Raw genomic sequence first — 17,072 nt, 5'->3', positions numbered from 1 at the left:
GGTCTGTGTTTGGAATTTTAACTGGGGGTGCAGTAGTTGTTTCTGATGCACCACTGCAATTTTACTGTAACGCATGGATCATCACATTGAAGACCAAACACAAAAATAACATCGTTATTGAATACAACAGGCACCATGCCAACTACTGTTCAGGTGAGTAACGATTCAAACGGTATGTGGCTGGAACATTTGCTGAGTGTCCAGTAGTTGTTTACAAAGGATCACTGCAGGTTGACTGTAACCCTTGGACCTTCAGATTGAAGACGAAAAACAGAAATTGCATTGGTACTGAATACGATATGAACCTCGCTGACTACAGTGCAGGCGAGTAACACTTCAAACGCTGTTTCCTTGGAACTAATCTGGGAGTGTAGTTGTTGTTTCCGATGCACCATTGCAAGTTTACTGTCACGCATGGTTCTTCACATTGGAGACAATACTCAGATATTACATCGGGATTGAATACAACTGGCATCATCTGGACTACTGTTTAGGTTAGTAACGATTCAAACGGTCTGTGCTTGGAAACTTTCCTGGATGTCCAGTAGTTGTTTACGATGCACCACTGCAGGTTGACAGGAACCCTTGGACCATCAGATTCACGATAAAACACAGAGATAGCCTCGGTATTGAATGCAATAGCCATCATGCCGACTTCTGTCCAGGGGAGCAGCGCTTCACACCGTATCTGCTAGGTACCTTTTCTGGTAGTGTAGTAGTAGTTTCCGATGCACTTCTGCAGGATTACTGTAACTCTTGGACGTTTACATTGACGCCGAAACACAGAAATTGCATCAGCACTGAATACAATATGCACCTTGCCGACTTTTGGCAAGGGAAGTGACGCTTCACCCAGTATCTGTTTGATACCTTCTCTGGGAGTCCAGTACTTGTTTCCGATGCAGGACTGCAGTTTTACTGTAACGCTTCGATCTTCACATTGAAGACGATACACAGAAATTGCACGTGATTGAACACAACAAGCATCATGCCGACTACTGTCTAGGCAAGTAACGCTTCAATCGTTCTGTGCATGGAACTTTACTGGTGGTGTAGTAGTTTTTCCAATGCACCATTGCAGTTTTCCTGTAACTCTTGCATCTTCACATTGAAGACGACATACAGAATTTGAATCGGGATTGAATACAACAGGCACCATTACGACTACTGTCCACGTGAGTAACGCTTCAAACGGTATCCGCTGGAAACTTCTTCTGGGTGTCCAGTAGCTGTTTCCGAAGCACCAATGCAGATTTACTGTAACCCTTGAACGTTCACATTGACCATCAAACACAGAAACTGCATGGGTATTGAATACAACATATACCATGACTCCTTCTCTCCAGGAGAGTAACGCTTCAAAAAGTATGTGACTCGAACAATTTCTAGGAGTCCTGTAGTTGTTTCCAATGCACCACTGCAGATTTACTGTAACCGATGTACCTTCGCATTGACCTTCTAACACAGAAATTGCAACGGTATTGAATATAACAGGCACCAAGCCGACATCTGCTAGGAATAGTAACGCTCCACAACGGAATCTGCTTGAAACACTTTCTGGGAGAGCTGTAGGTTTTTCCTATGCACCAATGCCGTTTATCCGTAACCCTTAGACCTTCACATTGACCATCAAACACAGAAATTGCATAGGTATTGAATACAACATATACCATGTCTCCTTCTCTACAGGAGGGTAATGCTTCAAACGGTATCTGCTTCGAACATTATCTAGGAGTCCTGTAGTTGTTTCCGATGCACAACTGCAGAATTACTGTAACCCATGTACCTTCGCATTGACCATCAAACACAGAAATTGCATCGGTATTGGATATAACAGGCACCAAGCCGATTTCTGCCCTGAGGAGTAACGCTCCACTACGGAATCTGCATGGAACATTTTCTCGGAGACCTGTAGGTTTTTCCTATGCACCAATGCAGTTAATCTGTAACCCTTAGACCGTCACATTGACCATCAAACACAGATATTGCATCGGTATTTAATACAACATATACCACGTCTCCTTCTCTTTAGGAGAGTAACGCTTCAAACGGTATCTGCTTCGAACATTATCTAAGAGTCTTGTAGTTGTTTCCGATGCACCATTGCAAATTTACTGTAACCCTAGAACGTTCACATTGACCATCAAACACAGAAATTGCATCGGTATTGAATACAACATATACCATGTCTGCTTCTCTCCAGGTGAGTAACGCTTCAAACGGTATCTGCTTCGAACATTTTCTAGGAGTCCTGTAGTTGTTTCCGATGCACCACTGCAGACTTAATGTAACCTTTGGACCTTCGCATTGACCATCAAACACAGAAACTGCATCGGTATTGAATATAACAGGCACCAAGCCGACTTCCGCACGGAGGAGTGAAGCTTTACAACGGAATCTGTTTGGAACATTTTCTGGGAGTCCTGTAGGTGTCTCCTATGCACCATTGCAGTCTATCTGTAACCCTTAGATCTTCACATTGGCCATCACACACAGAAATTTCATCAGAATTGAATACAACATATACCATATCTCCTTCTCTCCAGGAGAGTAACGCTTCAAACGGGATCTGCTTCGAACGTTAACTAGGAGTCCTGTCGTTGTTTCCAATGCACCACTGCAGATTTACTGTAAGCCTTGAACCTTCACATTGACCATCGAACACAGAAACTGCAACGGCATTGAATACAACATATACCATGACTCCTTCTCTCCAGGAAAGTAACGCTTCAAACAGTATCTGCTTCGAACATTATCTAGGAGTCCTGTAGTTGTTCCCGATGCTCCACTGCAGATTTACTGTAACCCTTGGACCTTAGCATTGACCATCAAACACAGAAATTGCATCGGTATTGAATATAACAGGCACCAACCAACTTCTGCTCGGTGGAGTAACGCTTCACAACGAAATCTGCTTGGAACATTTTTTCGGAGAGCTGTAGGTTTTTCCTATGCACCAATGCAGTTCATCTGAAACCCTTAGACCTTCACATTGACCATCAAACATTGATATTGCATCGGTATTGAATACAACATATACCATGTCTCCATCTCTATAGGGGAGTAACGCTTCAAACGGTATCTGCTTCGAACATTACCTAGGAGTCCTGTAGTTGTTTCCGATGCATCACTGCACATTTACTGTAACCCTTGAACCTGCACATTGATAATCAAACACAGAAATTGCTCGGTATTGAATACAACATATACCATGTGTCCTACTCTATAGGGGTGTAACGCTTCCTACGGTATCTGCGTCGAACATTTTCTAGGAGTCCTGTAGTTGTTTCCCATGCACCACTGCAAATTTACTGTAACCCTTGAACCTTCAAATTGAATATCAAACACAGAAATTGCATCGGTATTGAATATAACAGGCACCAACCGACTTCTGCTCGGAGGAGTAACGCTCCACAACGAAATCTGCTTGGAACATTTTCTGGGAGAGCTGTAGGTTTTTCCCATGGACCAATGCAGTTTATCGAAAAAACCCTTAGAACTTCACATTGACCATCAAACTTTGAAATTGCATCGTTATTAACTACAACATATACCATGTCTCCTTCTCTATAGGGGTGTAATGCATCATACGGTATCTGCTACGAACATGATCTAGGAGTCCTGTAGTATTTCCGATGCACCACTGCAGATTTACTGTAACCCTTGGACCTTCGCATTGACCATCAAACACAGAAATTACACCAGTATTGAATATAACGGGCACCAAACCGACTTCTGCTCGGAGGAGTAACGCTCCACAACGGTATGGGTTTGGAACATTTTCTGGGCGACCTGTAGGTTTTTCCTATGCACCAATGCAGTTAATCTGTAACCCTTAGACTGTCACATTGACCATCAAACACAGATATTGCATCGGTATTGAATACAACATATACCATGTCTCCTTCTCTTTAGGAGAGTAACGCTTCAAACGGTATCTGCTTCGAACATTATCTAGGAGTCCTGTAGTTGTTTCCGATGCACCATTGCTAATTTACTGTAACCCTTGAACCTTCACAATGACCATCAAACACAGAATTTGCATCGGTATTTAATACAACATATACCATGTCTCCTTCTCTCCAGGAGAGTAACGCTTCAAACGGTATCTGCTCCGAACATTTTCTAGGAGTCCTGTAGTTGTTTCCGATGCACCACTGAAGATAAAATGCAACCTTTGGACCTTCGCATTGACCATCAAACACAGAAACTGCATCGGTATTGAATATAACAGGCACCAATCCGACTTCCGCACGGAGGAGTGAAGCTTTACTACGGAATCGGTTTGGAACATTTTCTGGGAGACATGAAGGTTTATCCTATGCACCATTGCAGTCTATCTGTAACCCTTAGACCTTCACATTGACCATCACACACAGATATTTCATCAGAATAGAATACAACATATGCCATATCTCCTTCTCTCCAGGAGAGTAACGCTTCTAACAGTATCTGCATCGAACATTATCTAGGAGTCCTGTACTTGTTTCCGATGCACCACTGCAGATTTACTGTAACCCATGTACCTTCGCATAGACCATCTAACACAGAAATTGCTACGGTATTTAATATAACAGGCAGCAAGCCGACTTCTGCTAGGAGTAGTAACGCTCCACAACGGTATCTGCTTGGAACATTTTCTGGGAGACCTGTAGGTTTTTCCTATGCACCAATGCAGTTTATCTGTAACCCTTAGACCTTCACATTGACCATCTTACGCAGAAATTGCATCGGTATGGAATACAACATATACCATGTCTCCTTCTCTCCAGGAAAGTAACGCTTCAAACAGTATCTGCTTCGAACAATATCTAGGAGTCCTGTAGTTGTTTCCGATGCTCCACTGCAATTTTACTGTAACAATTGGACCTTAGCATTGACCATCAAACACAGAAATTGCATCGATATTGAATATAACAGGCACCAACCGACTTCTGCTCGGTGGAGTAACGCTTCACAACGAAATCTGCTTGGAACATTTTCTGGGAGAGCTGTAGGTTTTTCATATGCACCAATGCAGTTTATCTGTAACCCTTAGACCTTCACATTGACCATCAAACGTTGATATTGCATCGGTATTGAATACAACATATACCATGTCTCCATCTCTATAGGGGAGTAACGCTTCGAACGGTATCTGCTTCGAACATTACCTAGGAGTCCTGTAGTTGTTTCCGATGCACCACTGCACATTTACTGTAACCCTTGAACCTGCACATTGACCATCAAACACAGAAATTGCTCGGTATTTAAAACAACATATACCATGTGTCCTTCTCTATAGGGGTGTAACGCTTCTTACGGTATCTGCGTCGAACATTTTCTAGGAGTCCTGTAGTTGTTTCCCATGCACCACTGCAAATTTACTGTAACCCTTGAACCTTCACATTGAATATCAAACACAGAGATTGCATCGGTATTGAATATAACTGGCACCAAACGACTTCTGCTCGGAGGAGTAACGCACCACAACGAAATCTGCTTGGAACATTTTCTGGGAGAGCTGTAGGTTTTTCCTATGCACCAATGCAGTTTATCGGAAACCCTTAGAACTTCACATTGACCATCAAACATTGAAATTGCATCGGTATTGACTACGACATATACCATGTCTCCTTCTCTATAGGGGTGTAACCCATCATACGGTATCTGCTTCAAACATTGTCTAGGAGTCCTGTAGTATTTCCGATACACCACTGCAGATTTACTGTAACCCTTGGACCTTCGCATTGACCATCAAACACAGAATTTGCATCGGTATTTAATACAACATATACCATGTCTCCTTCCCTTTAGGAGAGTAACGCTTCAAACGGTATATGCTTCAAACATTATCTAGGAGTCCTGTAGTTGTTTCCGATGCACCATTGCTAATTTACTATAACCCTTGAACCTTCACATTGACCGTCAAACACAGAATTTGCATCGGTATTTAATACAACATATACCATGTCTCCTTCTCTCCAGGGGAGTAACGCTTCAAACGGTATCTGCGTCGAACATTTTCTAGGAGTCCTGTAGTTGTTTCCGATGCACCACTGCAGATAAAATGAAACCTTTGGACCTTCGCATTGACCATCAAACACAGAAACTGCATCGGTATTGAATATAACAGGCACCAAGCCGACTTCCGCACGGAGGAGTGAAGCTTTACAACGGAATCTGATTGGAACATTTTCTGGGAGTCCTGTAGGTGTCTCCTATGCACCATTGCAGTCTATCTGTAACCCTTAGATCTTCACATTGGCCATCACACACAGAAATTTCATCAGAATTGAATACAACATATACCATATCTCCTTCTCTCCAGGAGAGTAACGCTTCAAACGGGATCTGCTTCGAACGTTAACTAGGAGTCCTGTCGTTGTTTCCGATGCACCACTGCAGATTTACTGTAAGCCTTGAACCTTCACATTGACCATCGAACACAGAAACTGCAACGGCATTGAATACAACATATACCATGACTCCTTCTCTCCAGGAGAGTAACGCTTCAAATGGTATCTGCATCGAACATTATCTAGGAGTCCTGTACTTGTTTCCGATGCACCACTGCAGATTTACTGTAACCCATGTACCTTCGCATAGACCATCTAACACAGAAATTGCAAATGTATTGAATATAACAGGCACCAAGCCGACTTCTGCTAGGAGTAGTAACGCTCCACAACGGTATCTGCTTGGAACACTTTCTAGGAGACCTGTGGGTTTCTCCTATGCACCAATGCAGTTTATCTGTAACCCTTAGACCTTCACATTGACCATCTTACACAGAAATTGCATCGGTATGGAATACAATATATACCATGTCTCCTTCTCTCCAGGAAAGTAACGCTTCAAACAGTATCTGCTTCGAACAATATCTAGGAGTCCTGTAGTTGTTTCCGATGCTCCACTGCAGATTTACTGTAACAATTGGACCTTAACATTGACCATCAAACACAGAAATTGTATCGGTATTGAATATAACAGGCACCAATCGACTTCTGCTCGGTGGAGTAACGCTTCACAACGAAATAAGCTTGGAACATTTTTTGGGAGAGCTGTAGGTTTTTCCTATGCACCAATGCAGTTTATCTGTAACCCTTAGACCTTCACATTGACCATCAAATACAGAAATAGCATCGGTGTTGAATACAACATATATCATGTCTCCTTCTCTATAGGGGAGTAAAGCATCGAACGGTATCTGCTTCGAACATTATCTAACAGTCCTGTAGTTGTTTCCGATGCACTACAGCAGATTTACTGTAACCCTTGAACCTTCACAATGACCATCAAACACAGAAATTGCATCGGTATTGAATACAACATATACCATGTCTCCTTCTCTATAGGGGTGTAACGCTTCTTACGGTATCTGCTTCGAACATTTTCTAGGAGTCCTGTAGGTTTTTCCGATACACCACTGGGGACTTACTGTAACCCTTGGACCTTCGCATTGACCATCAAACACAGAAACTGCATCGGTATTGAATATAACAGGCACCAAGCCGACTTCCGCCCGGAGGAGTGAAGCTCCACTACGGAATCTGCTTGGAACATTTTCTGGGAGACCTGTAGGTTTCCCCTATGCACCATTGCAGTCTATCTGTAACCCTTGGACCTTCACATTGACCATCACTCACAGAAATTTCATCAGAATTGAATACAACATATACCATATCTCCTTCTCTCCAGGAGAGTAACGCTTCAAACGGTATCTGCTTCGAACGTAAACTAGGAGTCCTGTAGTTGTTTCCGATGCACCACTGCAGATTTACTGTAAGCCTTGAACCTTCACATTGACCATCGAACACAGAAACTGCAACGGCATTGAATACAACATATACCATGTCTCCTTCTCTCCAGGAAAGTAACACTTCAAACAGTATCTGCTTCGAACATTGTCTAGGAGTCCTGTAGTTGTTCCCGATGCTCCACTGCAGATTTACTGTAACCCCTGGACCTTAGCATTGACCATCAAACACAGAAATTGCATCGGTATTGAATATAACAGGCACCAACCGACTTCTGCTCGGTGGAGTAACGCTTCACAACGAAATGTGCTTGGAACATTTTTTCGGAGAGCTGTAGGTTTTTCCTATGCACCAATGCAGTTTATCTGAAACCCTTAGACCTTCACATTGACCATCAAACATTGATATTGCATCGGTATTGAATACGACATATACCATGTCTCCATCTCTATAGGGGAGTAACGCTTCAAACGGTATCTGCTTCGAACATTACCTAGGAGTCCTGTAGTTGTTTCCGATGCACCACTGCACATTTACTGTAACCCTTGAACCTGCACATTGACCATCAAACACAGAAATTGCTCGGTATTGAATACAACTTATACCATGTGTCCTTCTCTATAGGGGTGTAACGCTTCTTACGGTATCTGCTGCGAACATTTTCTAGGAGTCCTGTAGTTTTTCCGATGTACCACTGCAGACTTACTGTAACCCTTGGACCTTCGCATTGACCATCAAACACAGAAATTGCATCGGTATTGGCTGCAACGTATACCATGTCTCCTTCTTTATAGGGGTGTAACGCATCATACGGTATCTGCTTCGAACACTGTCTAGGAGTCCTGTACTTGTTTCCGATGCACTAATCCAGATTTACTGTAACCCATGGACCTTCGCATTGACCATCAAACACAGAATTTTCATCGGTATTGAAAATACTAATCACCAAGCCGACTTCTGCCCGGAGGAGTAACGCTCCACAACGGAATCTGCTTGTAACACTGTCTAGGAGAGCTGTAGGTTTTTCCTAGGCACCAATGCCGTTTATCTGTACCCCTTAGACCTTCACATTGACCATCAAGCACAGAAATTGCATAGGTATTGAAAACAACATATACCATGTCTCCTTCTCTCCAGGAGAGTAACGCTTAAACGGTATCTGATTCGAACATAGTCTAGTGATCCTGTAGTTGTTTCCGATGCACCAATTTAGATTTACTGTAACCCTTGAACCTTCACATAGACCATCAAACACAGAAATTTCATCGGTATTGAATACAACATATATCATGTCTCCTTCTCTAGAGGGGTGTAACGCTTCTTACGGTATCTGCTGCGAACATTTTCTAGGAGTCCTGTAGTTTTTCCGATGTACCACTGCAGACTTACTGTAACCCTTGGACCTTCGCATTGACCATCAAACACAGAAATTGCATCGGTATTGGCTGCAACGTATACCATGTCTCCTTCTTTATAGGGGTGTAACGCATCATACGGTATCTGCTTCAAACACTGTCTAGGAGTCCTGTACTTGTTTCCGATGCACTAATCCAGATTTACTGTAACCCATGGACCTTCGCATTTACCATCAAACACAGAACTTTCATCGGTATTGAATACATCATAGACCATGTCTCCTTCTCTGTAGGGGAGTAACGCTGCAAACGGTATCTGCTTCGAACGTTTTTTAGGCGTCCTGCTGTTGTTACCGATGCTCCACTGCAGACTTACTATAACTCTTGGACCTTCGCATTGACCATCAAACACAGAAACAGAATTGAAATTGAATATAACAGGCACCAAGCCGACCTCTGCCCGGAGGAGTAACGCTCCACAGCGGAATCTGCTTGGAACCCTTTCTCGGAGACCTGTAGCTTTTTCCTATGCACCAATGCAGTTTATCGGTAACCCTTAGACCTTCACATTGACCATCAAACACAGAATTGCATCGGTATTGAATACAACATATACCATGTCTACTTCTCTACAGGAGAGTAACGCTTCAAACGGTATCTGCTTCGAACATTATCTCGGAGTCCTGTAGTTGTTTCCGATGCAGCACTGCAGATTTACTGTAACCCTTGGGCTTTCGCATTGACCATCAAACACTGCAATTGCATCGGTATTGAATGCAACATATACCATGACTCCTTCTCTCCAGGAGAGTAACGCTTCAAACGGTAGCAGCTTGGAACATTTTCTAGGAGTCCTGTAGTTGTTTTGATGCACCACTGCAGATTTACTGTAACCCTTGGAACTTTGCAAAGACCATCAAACACAGAAATTGCATCGGTATCGAATATAACAGGCACCAAGCTGACTTCTGCCCGGAGTTGTAACGCTCCACAACGGTATCTGCTTGGATCAATATCTGGGACCCCTGCAGGTTTTTCCTATGCACCAATAAAGTTTATCTGTAACCCGTAGACCTTCGCATTGACCATCAATCACAAAAATTGCATCGGTATTGAATACAACATATACCATGTCTCCTTCTCTCCAGGCGAGTATCGCTTCAAGCAGTATCTGCTTCGAACGTTATCTAGGAGTCCTGTAGTTGTTGCTGTTGTACCACTGGAAATTTTCTATAACCCTGGGACCTACGCATTGACCATCAAACACAGAATTTGCATCGGTATTGAATGTAACAGGCACCAAGGAAACTCCTGCCCGGAGGTGTATGGCTCCACAACGGAATCTGCTTGGTACATTTTCTGGGAGAGCTGTAGGTTTGTCCTATGCACCAATGCAGTTTATCTGTAACCCTCAGACCATCACATTGACCATGAAACACAGAAATTGCATCGGTATCGAATACAACATAAACCATGTCTCCTTCTCTCCAGGAGAGTAACGCTTCAAACTGTATCTGCTTGGATCATTATCAAGGAGTCCTGTAGTTGTTTCCGATGCACCAATCCAGATTTACTGTAACCCTTGGACCTTCGCATTGACCATCAAACACAGAAATTGCATCGGTAATAAATATAACAAGCACCAAGCCGTCTTCTGCCCGGTGGAGTAACGCTCCATAACGGTATTTGCTTGGAACATTTTCTGGGGACCTGTAGGTTTTTCCTATGCACCATTGCAGTTTATCTGTAACCCTTAAACCTTCACATTGACCATCATACACAGAAATTGCATCGGTATTGAATATAAGACATACCATGTCTCCTTCTTTCTAGGAGCGTAACGCTTCAAACGGTATCAGCTTCGAACATTATCTACGAGACCTGTAGTTGTTTACGATGCACCAATGAGGATTTACTGTAACCTTTGAACCTTCACATTGAACGTCAAACACAGAAATTGCATCGGTATTGAATACAACATATACCATGTCTCTTTCTCTCCAGGAGAGTAACGCTTCAATCGGTATCTGCTTCGAATATTTTTAGGAGTCCTGTAGTTTTTTCCGATGCACCACTGCAGACTTCCTGTAACCCTTGAACCTTCGCATTGACCATCAAACACAGAAATCGCATCGGTATTGAATATAACAGGCACCAAGCCGGCTTCTGCTCGGAGGAGTAACGATCCACAATTGTATCTGCTTGGAACATTTTCTGGGACACCTGTAGGTTTTTCCTATGCACCAATGCAGTTTACCTGTAACCCTTAGACCTTCACATTGACTATAAAAACACAAAAATTGCATCGGTATTGAATACAACATATACCATGTCTCCTTCTCTCTAGGAGAGTAAAGCTTCAAACGGTATCTGCTTCGAACATTATCTAGGAGTCCTGTAGTTGTTTCCGTTGCACCACTGTAGATTTTGAACCTTCACATTGACCATCAAACACAGAAATTGCATCGTTATTGAATACATCATATACCATATCTCCTTCTCTCCAGGAGAGTAACGCTTCAAACGGTATCTGCTTCGAACATTAACTAGTAGTCCAGTAGTTGTTTCCGATGCTCCACTGCAGATTTAATGTAACCCTTGGACCTTCGCATTGACCATCAAACACAGAAAATGCATCGGTATTGAATATAACAGGAACCAGGCCCACTTCTGCTCGGAGGAGTAACGCTCCACAACGGTATCTGCTTGGAACAATTACTGGGAGACCTGTAGGTTTTTGCTATGCACCAATGCAGTTTATCTGTAACCCTTAGAACTTCACATTGAACATCAAACACAAAAATTGTGTCGGTATTAAATACAACATATACCATGTCTCCTTCTCTACAGTGGTCTAACGCTTCAATCGGTATCTGCTTCGAAAATTTTTAGGAGTCCTGTAGTTTTTTTCCGATGCACCACTGCAGACTTCCTGTAACCCTTGAACCTTCGCATTGACCATCAAACACAGAAATGGCATCGTTATTGAATATAACATTCACCAAGCCGACTTCTGCTCGGAGGAGTAACGATCCACAACGGTATCTGCTTGGAACATTTTCTGGGACACCTGTATGGTTTTCCTATACACCAATGCAGTTTATCGGAAACCCTCAGACCTTCACATTACCATCAAACACAGAAATTGCGTCGGTATTAAATACAATATATACCATGTCTACTTCTCTCCAGGAGAGTAACGCTTCAAACGGTATCTGCTTCGAACATTATCTAGGAGTCCTGTAGTTGTTTCCGATGCAGCACTGCAGATTTACTGTAACCCTTGTACTTTCGCATTGACCATCAAACACTGAAATTGCATCGGTAATGAATGCAACATATACCATGTCTCCTTCTCTCCAGGAGAGTAACGCTTCAAACGGTATCTGCTTCGAACGTTATCTAGGAGTCCTGTAGTTGTTTCCGATGCACCACTGCTGATTTTGAACCTTCACATTGACCATCACCATCACCATCACCAACACAGAAATTGAATCGGTATTGACTACATCATATACCATAACTCCTTCTCTCCAGGAGAGTAACGCTTCAAACTGTATTTGCTTCGGACATTTACTAGGAGTCCTGTAGTTATATCCGATGCACCACTGCAGATCTACTGTAACCTTTGGACCTTCGCATTGATCATCAAACTCAGAAACTGCATCGGTATTGAATATAACAGGCACCAAGCTGACCTCTGCCCGGAGCAGTAACGCTCCACAACGGTATCTGCTTGGAACAATTTCTGGGAGACCTGTAGGTTTTTCCTATGCACCAATGCAGTTTATCTGTAACCCTTAGACCGTCACATTGACCATCAAACACAGAAATTGCATCGGTATTGAATACAACATAAGCCATGTCTCCTTCTCTATAGGGGTGTAACGCTTCAAACGGTATCTGCTTCGAACATTTTTAGGTGTCCTGTAGTTTTTTTCCGATTCTCCACTGCAGACTTACTGTAAACCTTGGACCTTCGCTTTGACCATCAAATACAGATATTGCATCGGTATTAATTATAACAGGCACCAAGCCGACTTCTACCCGGAGGAGTAACGCTCCAAAACGGTATCTGTTTGGAACATTTTCTGGGACACCTGTAGGTTTTTCCTATGCACCAATGCAGTTTACCTGTAACCTTTAGACCTTCACATTGACCATCAAACACAGAAATTGCATCGGTATTGAATACAACATATACCATGTATCCTTCTCTCCGGGAGAGTAACGCTTCAAACGGTATCTGCTTCGAACACTATCTAGGAGTCCTGTAGTTGTTTCCGTTGCATTACTGTAGATTTTGAACCTTCACATTGACCATCAAACACAGAAATTGCATCGGTATTGAATACATTCAATACCATGTCTCCTTCTCTCCAGGAGAGTAACGCTTCAAACGGTAACTGCTTCGTACATTTTCTATTAGTCTTGAAGTTGTTTCTGATGCACCACTGCAGATTTACTATAACCCTTGTACCTTCGCGTTAACCATCAAACTCAGAAACTGCATCGGTATTGAATATAACAGGCACCAGGCCGACTTCTGTCCGGAGGTATAACGCTCCACAACGGTATCTGCTTGGAGCAGTTTCTGGGAGACCTGTAAGTTTTTGGTATTCACCAATGCAGTTTATCTGTAACCCTTAGACCTTCACATTGACCATCAAACACAAAAATTGTATCGGTATTAAATACAACATATACCATGTCTCCTTCTGTATAGGGGAGTAACGCTCCAAACGGTATCTGCTTCGAATATTTTCTAGGCGTCCTGAAGTTGTTTCCGATGCTTCACTGCAGATTTACTTTAACCCTTGGACCTTCGCATTGACCATCAAAAACAGAAATTGCGTCGAAATTGAATACAACAGGCACCAAGGCGACTTGTGCTCAGAGGACTAACGCTCCACAACGGAATCTGCTTGGAACATTTTCTGGGAAACCTGAATGTTTTTCCTATACACCTATGCAGTTTTTGGTAACCCTTAGACCTTCACATTGACCATCAAACACAGAAGTTGCATCGGTAACAAATACAACATATACCATGTCTACTTCTCTCCAGGAGAGTAACGCTTCAAACGGTATCTGCTTCGAACATTATCTAGGAGTCCTGTAGTTATTTCCGATGCAGCACTGTAGATTTACAGTAACCCTTGGACTTTCGCATTGACCATCAAACACTGAAATTGCATCGGTATTGAATACAACATATACCATGTCTCCTTCTCTCCAGGAGAGTAACGCTGCAAACGGTATCTGCTTCGAACATTATCTAGGAGTCCTGTAGTATTTTCCGATGCACCACTGCAGATTTTGAACCTACACGTTGACCATCAAACACAGAAATTGCATCGGTATTGAATACATCATATACCATATCTCCTTCTCTCCAGGAGAGTAACGCTTCTAACGGTATCTGCTTCGAACATTTACTAGAAGTCCTGTAGTTGTATCCGATGCAGCACTGCAGATTTACTGTAACCCTTGGACCTTCGCATTGACCTTCAAACTCAGAAAATGCATCGGTATTGAATATAACAGGCACCAGGCCGATTTCTGCCGGGAGGAGTAACGCTCCACAACGGTATCTGCTTGGAACACTTACTGGGAGACCTGTAGGTTTTTGCTATGCACCAATGCAGTTTATCTGTAACCCTTAGACCTTCACATTGACCATCAAACACAAAAATTGCATCGGTATTAAATACAACATACCATGTCTCCTTCTCTATAGGGGAGTAACGCTGCAAACGGTATCTGCTTCAAACATTTTCTAGGCGACCTGTAGTTGTTTCCGATGCACCACTGCAGATTTACTGTAACCCTTGGACCTTCTAATTGACCATCAAACACAGTAATTGCACCAGCTTTGAATATAACAGGCACCAAGCAGACTTCTGCTCGGAGGAGTAATTCTCCACAACGGTATCTGCTTGGAACATTTTCTGGGAGAGCTGTTGGTCTTTCCTATGCACCAATGCAGTTTATATGTAACAATTAAACTCTAATATTGAACATCAAACACAGAAATTGGATCGGTATTAAATACAACATATACCATGTCTCCTTCTCCATAGGGGAGTAACGCTTCATACGGTATCTGCTTCGAACATTATCTAGGAGTCCTATAGTTGTTTCCGATGCACCACTGCAGATTTACTGTAACCATTGAACGTTCACATTGACCATCAAACACAGAAATTGCATCGGTATTGAATACAACATATTCCATGTGTCCTTCTCTATAGTTGAGTAACGCTGCAAACGGTATCTGCTTCAAACATTTTCTACAAGTCCTGCAGTTGTTTCCGATGCACCACTGCAGATGTACTGTAACCGTGGGACCTTCGCATTGACCATCAAACTCTGAAACTGCATCGGTATTGAATATAACAGGCACGAAGCAGATATCTGCCCGGAGGCGGAACGGTCCACAACGGTATCTCCTTGGAAGAATTTCTGGGAGGCCTGTAGGTTTTTCCTTTGCACCAATGCAGTTTATCTGTACCCTTAGACCTTCACATTGACCATCAAACACAGAAATTGCATCGGTATTGAATACATCATATACCATATCTCCTTCTCTCCAGGAGAGTAACGCTTCAAACGGTATCTGCTTCGAACATTTACTAGGAGTCCTGTAGTTGTATCCGATGCAGCACTGCAGATTTACTGTAACCCTTGGACCTTCGCATTGACCATCAAACTCAGAATCTGCATCGGTATTGAAAATAGCAGGCACCAAGCCGACTTCTGCCCGGAGCAGTAACGCTCCACAACGGTATCTGCTTAGAACAATTTCCAGGAGACCTGTAGGTTTTTCCTATGCACCAATGCAGTTTATCTGTAACCCTTAGATCTTCACATTGACCATATTACACAGAAATCGCATCGGTATTGCATACAACATATACCATGTCTCCTTCTCTCCAGGAGAGTAACGCTTCAAACGGTATCTGCTTCGGACATTATCTAGGAGTCCTGTAGTTGTTTCCGATGCACCAATTCAGATTTACTGTAACCTTTGAATCTTCACATTGACTATCAAACACAGAAATTGCATCGGTATTGAATACAACCTATACCATGTCTCCATCTCTATATGGGAGTTACGCTTCAAACGGTATCTGCTTCGAATATTATCTAGGAGTCCCGTAGTTGTTTTTGATGCACCACTGCAGAATTACTGTAACACTTGGACCTTCGCATTGACCATCAAATACAGATATTGAATCGGTATTGAATATAACAGGCACCGAGCCGACTTCTGGTCGGAGGAGTAACACTCCTTAACGGTATCTGCTTGGAACATTTTCTGGGAGAGCTTTAGGTTTTTCCTATAGACCAATGCAGGTCATCTGTAACCCTTAGACCTTCACATTGACCATCAAACACTGTATTAGCATCGGTATTGAATACAATATACACCATGTCTCCTTCTCTCGAGGAGACTGACGCTTCAAACGGGATCTGCTTCGAACATTATATAGGGGTCCTGTAGTTGTTTCCGATGCTCCACTGCAGATTTACTGTAACCCTTGGACGCTCGAAATTACCATTAACACAGAAATTGCATCGGTATTGAATATAACAGACACCATGCCGACTTCTACCCAGAGGAGTAACACTCCACAATAGTAACTGCTTGGAACATTTTCGGGGAGAGCTGTAGGTTTTTCCTTTGCACCAATGCACTTTATCTGTACCCTTAGAACTTCACATTGACCATCAAACACAGAAATTGCATCGGTACAGAATTCAACATATACCATGACTCCTTCACAATAGGGGAGTAACGCTTCAAACGATTTCTGCTTCGAACATTTTCTAGGAGTCCTGTAGTTGTTACAGATGCACCACTGCAGATTTACTGTAACCCATGGGCCTCCGCATTTACCATAAAACACAGAAATTGCATCGGTATTGAGCATAACGGCAACCAAGCCGACTTCTGCCCAGAAGAGTAACACTG

This window comes from Schistocerca americana, chromosome 6 (genome assembly GCF_021461395.2).
Source record: "Schistocerca americana isolate TAMUIC-IGC-003095 chromosome 6, iqSchAmer2.1, whole genome shotgun sequence".
Lineage (NCBI taxonomy): Eukaryota > Metazoa > Arthropoda > Insecta > Orthoptera > Acrididae > Schistocerca > Schistocerca americana.
This window is presented reverse-complemented; position numbering follows the sequence as displayed.